Source organism: Staurois parvus, unplaced genomic scaffold (genome assembly GCF_062004578.1).
Source record: "Staurois parvus isolate SC_StPar_1 unplaced genomic scaffold, SC_StPar_1.0 ptg001935l, whole genome shotgun sequence".
NCBI lineage: Eukaryota > Metazoa > Chordata > Amphibia > Anura > Ranidae > Staurois > Staurois parvus.
The window spans coordinates 167,441-173,865 of NW_028319731.1; the positions used below are offsets into that span (position 1 = coordinate 167,441).

Genomic DNA, 6,425 nt, shown 5'->3' on the forward strand with positions numbered 1-6,425 from the left:
ATCAGGCTCCAGCCACTGCGGTGTCACTAGTTGTTGGAGGCTGTCGGTTGTGAAGCCTTAACAGCCAGTGACAGGGAGGGGGTAGCTGTGGCAAATATGCAGCTCTGCTATACTGTATACAGGGACAAGCACTCTGCCTGTCTCTCTACACCAACTTAGAGTGGGTCTTAACTAGCTCCAGTTTCCTTATCTCTGGACTGGAGGAAAATAGTGAAGATGTTTTCATTCGGGAAGCGATCTGGATACATTTGTGTGCTCTATAAGAAGTATATTTCCCCCTATTTTGGCATAATTGGCTACAGTTGCTCAGGAGGGGTGTGTTTTTTCCTCCTCTGAAGTTGAGCTTGAACCTTTGGCTCCTTCCTTGCTTTGGTACCCTCTAGTGGCAGTGAGCAACATTCTTTCACATTTGAAGATCTAAAACTGCCCCAGGGTGTGAACTAACATCTATGTATAGATTTATTTATTCGTGGAAGTTTCTAGTAGCTGAAATACTGTCAGAATGATCAAGGGAATGACCCATTTTGTGTGCATGGCTGCAAAACGTATTAACATGTCGAAATTGCATTTGGGATATCATTGACTCTCCATCTGCTTTAAATGTGCATTAGATAGATGACATGTGCCAATTGATGATTTGTCTGATTGACGTATTTGCCTGTGAATGCTTTTGTTTTATTTTTTAAAGAACAAAGATAGATATCAGAGGCCTTCTGGTCAGTCCTCGTATCCAACAGGTTCACTGGGCTTGTCAATTATTAGACTGCTTCTATAATGAGTCTTGTGCTTAATGTTTTCCATGATCAGTCTGGAACAATGATATTTGGATGATAGGATGTTGGCTTTACTGTAAAAAATTAATTTCAGCATTTTTTTTTTATAAATTGTATGCAATAAAATTAAACATGAACATTTTGCATTTAGAGTGTATGCTGTAAGTTCAATCCTGACAACCATCTTGCACATCTAGCCACTCTGTAATGCAGCTTTAGATGGAGTGTTGAGCAATCAAAAACCCTGTCTGTTTTGTACTGCTGTCTGTGTCATTGCTGTGAAGATTCGCCCTCTCTATTTGTCTTGGTTACCATTGTCATTGTACCATTTTACAGGTGACACTGGAACAGGAGTTAAGGAAAATCTTTCAATTGGGACAACTTTTCTGGTGACAACTGTCTAATGCTGGCCAATATATGAGTAGGTTTTTGAACAATGTATAAAGTGCAGAATCTCATGAGCTGCTATGCTGAATTGTGATACAAAATAATAAATGGAAAATAAAGTGATAAAAAATAAAATAAAATTGTGAATCGCTCACACCATTTACATTCCCATACAAAATGTGTTATATAACATAAAATATCAGTCAAGTGACGCGCTTCACTTCTGATTTAAACCAAAACAATCAGCACAAATTTCTCCTAATAAGTGTCCATGCATTGGTTATCTATATGGTTGTATATCTTCACAGATGCTTGAATAGCAAATAACTTCTTAAAACACCTCGTGTGATTATACACTGCAAACCAATGTGTGTACACCCCCACCAAACATTTATTGATTTAACAATATCCAGTATTCCACTCACATGTATGATGTACAATATCGCGTGTTACACCCACATGGAAGAAAAATATATTTTAAATATTTTAAAAATATTCTTCCCAAATATATTGACATATATTTTAAATGCTACAATTTTGGCCATATAAATATATATGTTAAAATTACTTTTTTTTATGTTAAAAAAAATCTGAAGAATATATTTTAAAAATATCATCTTAAGTCATCTTAACATATAAGATTTTAAAAAATATATTTCAAATATATTTTTCTTCCATATGGGAAAGTAACTCCAAAAAGGCACTGCTACTGGTATGAATCCTCCAATCGCTATTCTATAAGGCAGGATAGCAGTTGGAGGATCCATACCAATAGCAGTGTCTTTTTGGAGTTACTTTGTAAGACGCGATGTTATACATCATACATATGAGTGAAATACTGGATATTGTTATATTAATAAGCGTGGCACTTGATTGATATTTTAAGGTTTTTGAACGAATGTTCATACGAAAAGTCGTAAGAACATTTATAAGAAAATTCTTAGTATACTTGATGACTTACCGAATGTTGTTCGAAAGTACTTCAAAATTTTGTTTGCTTTCAAGATTTAATTTTTGAGTTAATGAACTTTCCTAAATTTTTAAACCCACACACACAAATACTGTTAGAAATGTGGTTGCTCATGAAAAACATTTCCATCCAGCTCCTAATTTTCTCATCACTGCAGTTGAAAATGAACTTCGATTTGACCCCATTAATGACTAGAAAGTCAAACAAACGCTCTTAACCACATGCCACCCAGCCACTGTAGAAATACGGTGGCAGGGCGTCACGGCTGGGCAAAGCCACATTTTAAAACGTGTGTTTTTAAAACAGGTAGGGGGCGCGCGTGAGGCGTGCCGCCGCCCTACCTGTCCAACCGATCACAGCCGCAGATGTCAGTCGCCGGGTCAAAGCCGGTCGTTACCAGCTATGTCCCGGCGATCGGCGGCAATCGCTGACAGAGTGTCAGGGCAGGGCTGTGGAAGGGACAGGTAGGCCTAGTGACAGGGTAACGCACTGACTGACGACAACCACCACCAACAGACCGAAGTCCCTCAGGGAGCGGAGTCTAAGTCCCAGGCTGCTCTTCACCAGGGCCCCTAATGGTTGGGATGGACTTGACGCAGCCAGGAACCAGGTCGCGGCCCCCGAGACACCCCGGCTGCGGTAATGGCCGCCGCCAATGGCGTGTAACTGGTAAGAATGACAATAGCGTAGTCAGGCAGGCCGGGTCGACAACAATGGGACAAAACGGTACAGAACAGTAGACAGAGAATCACAGGTCATGGGCCGGGTTCAGCAACAGAAGGTCAGATCGAAGGAAAACACAGAGAATGGTCTAGTCACAAGCCGTGTCAGATACCAGAAGAGTCACGAGAGTATACACAGAGCTGTAGCAAGACAAAGACACAAGTGCAAAGGGCATGTGTGGACCACAGGCTTATATGTAATCAGCCACACCACTCTGGAGGATAGACCTCAGAGACCAGAAGGCATAAAAAGATTCCCACCATGCTCTGCAGAAATCCAACATGGATGCCAGCACATGGAGAAACATAACCTCTGGGAAAAGGTAGGACCTTGACACAGAGAGCACATCTGCAGTAGCTGTGCTTTCTGTCAGTTCCCTCACAGCTCCGGGACACGCTGATCGGGACAGAAGAGTTTCTCTCTCCCGATCAGCAGTGTTCCCTGCAGTACACACCCCCGCCCCCTAGTAAAACACTCCCCTCACACAGTTAACCCTTTCCCTGAATAATAAACTTAACCCCTTCCTCCCCAGTGCCATTAGTACAGTGTCAGTGTTTTTTTTTTTCACTGATCACTGTATTGGTGTCACTGGGGATGTCAGTGACCCCAAGTCAGTACCCCCCAATGTCAGAATGTCCACCGCAGTCCCGCCATAAGTCGCTGATCACCGCCATTATTAGTATAAAAAAAACCTAAAAATCCCAGTATCTTTCCCGCCATTTGTAAACGCTATATCTTTCACGTAAACCAATTAATTTACATGTATTGGGTTTTTTTTTTTAGCAAAGACATGTTGCAGAATGCATTTTGGCAGAAATTTATGACTAAATTACTATAGCAAAAAGTCCAAAATATTGTTTTTTTTCCTCAAAATTGTCAGCCTTTTTTTTTATAGTGCAAAAAATAAAAACCGCACAAGCAATCAAATACCACCGAAAGAAAGCTCAATTTGTGGGAAAAAAAAGGATGTATATTTCATTTATGTACTGTTTTGCATGACCGCGCAATTGTCCGCTAAACTAGCACAGCGCTGTATAGCAAAAAAATGGCGTAAATTGCAGTATCTATACCATAGTTTGTAGACGCTATAACTTTCACACAAAGCAATCAATATACACTTATTGGGATTTTTTTACCAAAAACATGTAGCAGAATACATTTTGGCCTAAATTTATAACTAACTTTGAGTTTACTATATATTTTTTATAGCTGAAATTAAAAAATATCGTTTTTCTTCAAAATTTTTGGCCTTTTTTTGTTTATAGCGTGAAAAATAAAAAGCGCACAGGTGATCAAATATCACCGAAAGGAAGCTCTATTTGTGTGAATAAAAGGATGTAAATTTCGTTTGGGTGCAGCATTGCATGACCGCGCAATTATCAGTTGAATTAGTGCAGCGCCGAGTAGCAAAAAGAGGCCTGGTCATTAAGGGGGGCAAATCCTCTGGAGGTCAAGTGGTTAAAAACAAAAAATGCTGAACAAAATTCTACCAGTGTGTCAGCTGTAGAATGGATTCCCTCTCACCTTAATGACATTTTCTCTATAATTCCTGATGTGTTTCCTGGACAGGACATGAGGGAAAAATTCCCAGTGGGGCACAGACAGTAAAAAAAAAACCAGAAATGCACAGTCAAGGGTTATAACTATTCCCTACTCTAAACAAATCTACATAATAAAGTCTGGCATTTAGATACACTTAGAAACCTCAGATCAACTACTTCTGCTTCTCCCCTTTTGAACTGCAACAACATTACAAGGTACGGGGTTCACAAGGGGAGTGGAGACTAAGGAAATTCTATCTATTTTATTCAGCAAAATGATGACATTCTTCCAGATTCCTGGGAGAGGCACTTGCCTGGATCTCAGGAATTGTTTTTTTTTCATTGTAGAATTTGCCTATTTTGTGCAAAAAATATATTGTTGCTCTATATTGTGACAAATTTGGAAATGTAAAAATGTGAGACTTGCGAAGTTACTGCCTTAACTTTCTAAAATATACCCACTGATATTTTATTCCAGTTGATCCTCCCAGATGAGAATTTTCATCCAAACACACACTGATTCAATTCACTCTCTTGTTCCCAGAAGGACGCTCTTGGTGCTATCCTTGCACAGTTTTATTAAAGCAGTAATTGAACATTGCATATAGCAGATGCAGAAAACACAGTGACACTCTTCTTAGTGCTCCATTTCTGATTCACATTTTTCCAACAGAAGATGATAGTTAAAGGGAAAGTGTAGTGTATTTTAGAAAATACCTATTATGTGTTATTGGTCCAATGTTTACATTAAAGCCATATATATCTTATTGTATTAAATATAGAAATGTGCTAGTATTGGAATACAGTGTACATGTATTCTTTGTGCAACAACTACAGATATGTTCTTCAACCAGTAGATGGCAGTGTTTATAAGTCTGTAGCTGTATCTATGATAATACTCTGTTTTCTTCCTGAATAAAAAGTTCCTGTTTCCTGTTAGCAGAGAAGCAGCAGATAAACACATGTGGACTGTACACTGCCTGTTCTGTAGGGCTATATACAGAATCTCTAACAGTTGGCTAGCCAGTAGAGGGGGCTTTCAATGGCTCAGCGTAGTCTCTGGGATAAGATATCAGCCATGCAGGGAGTGGATTGTTTTTCTGCATATGTTGGCCAAATCATAGACTTTCATTGATGGAGCAGTAAAGCACAATTGTTGTGCAGTATTGCATAGAGCAGTATTATATAATGCTAAATAATTTTTGCATTAATATACAGTATATTGTTAAGATTAATAATATAATTTAATTAAAATACGTAATTATTATTAATATAACAATATTAAAATACATTTTTAATCTAAACATATTTATTAAAAAAAATGTCCCACAGCATCAGGACTGTTGTACTTGAGTATTGTTTAATGAAGTTGTATAACCTGAAACCAAACAAATGCTATTCACAAACATTTCTGTAATCCCCGTGAAGAGATAACTGTCAATGCTCTAAAGCAACCTTTTTCAACCTTTTTAACACCGAGGAACTCTTGAAATAACTTTTGGCCTCAGGGAATCCTTGCTAAAAATGACTAAATCTACAACTCATGATACAGTGCATTAGGGTGATGGTCAGTGGGAAGAATGCTCCTTACCCTCGTAGTCATTGGGAAGAATTACCCCCTTACAGTTAGCTAAAAAGATCACTTGTATCAGTGGGAACTTACCAGAGAGGCAGAAATTGCTCAAGGAACCCCCAGCAACCTCTGGAAGAACCCTAGGATTCCATAGAACCCTGGTTGAGAAACTCTTTAAAACCTAACACATTTGCACATTATTTAATAAAGTTATGTTTTCAATCCATCAAAGATGTTATCATTCATATGTAATGATACTCCATGTGTGTTATATTACTGATTTTTGAGGTACTTTATATGTAAATGTCATTGTTTTACAATTAAAATACTGATTTATATAAAATACTGATTTTATATGTAGAAGAATTAAAAGATTACCACAGAGACCATCTCTCCCAACTACCTATGAGGTTTCTGTTTGAGAAAATATTTCAAATATTTAAAAAAAAAACATTCAG

The 6,425-nt window shown here is 38.2% G+C and overlaps 1 long non-coding RNA gene across 2 annotated transcripts in view; it reads left to right on the plus strand.

Annotated features, from left to right (window-relative positions):
• Window positions 1-1,300, plus strand: part of LOC149433201 (uncharacterized) — a 139,135-nt gene extending 137,835 nt beyond the window's left edge. For both annotated transcript variants that reach the window (XR_016308863.1, XR_016308862.1), the window contains one exon: window positions 1,110-1,300. This is a non-coding gene — a long non-coding RNA (uncharacterized LOC149433201). The remainder of the gene's footprint in view (window positions 1-1,109) is intronic.
• The last annotated feature ends 5,125 nt before the right edge of the window (window positions 1,301-6,425 follow it).